Raw genomic sequence first — 456 nt, 5'->3', positions numbered from 1 at the left:
CCACAAGACCACCCCCAATCCCACCAGTCACAAGTCTGGGCATTGGGAACATCTGACTAACCAGCTTCTAGTTGGGGTTCCAAGGCCCCCTCTTTGGGTTCAATTAATTTGCTAGAGCAGCTCACACAACTCAGGGAGACCTGTTTATCGGTTTATTTCAAAGGATGTTTTATTTTATTTTCTCCTCAGACATACTTTATCATCCCTTAAAGTCAGTAACTCAAAAGAAACTTTAAAAGCCATAAATAGGCCTGACACGGTGGCTCAGCCTGTAATCCCAGCACTTTGGGAGGTCAAGGCAGGTGGATCACTTGAGGTCAGGAGTTGGAGACCAGCCTGGCCAACATGGTGAAACCCTGTCTCTACTAAAAGTACAAAATTAGCTGGGTGTGGTGGCAGGAGCCTGTAATCCCAGCTACTCGGGAGGCTGAGGCAGGAGAATCATCGGTTGAACCC

Source organism: Hylobates moloch, unplaced genomic scaffold (assembly GCF_009828535.3).
Source record: "Hylobates moloch isolate HMO894 unplaced genomic scaffold, HMol_V3 SCAFFOLD_9560, whole genome shotgun sequence".
In the NCBI taxonomy this organism is placed as follows: Eukaryota; Metazoa; Chordata; class Mammalia; order Primates; family Hylobatidae; genus Hylobates; species Hylobates moloch.
Note: the sequence above shows the minus strand (reverse complement) of the source record.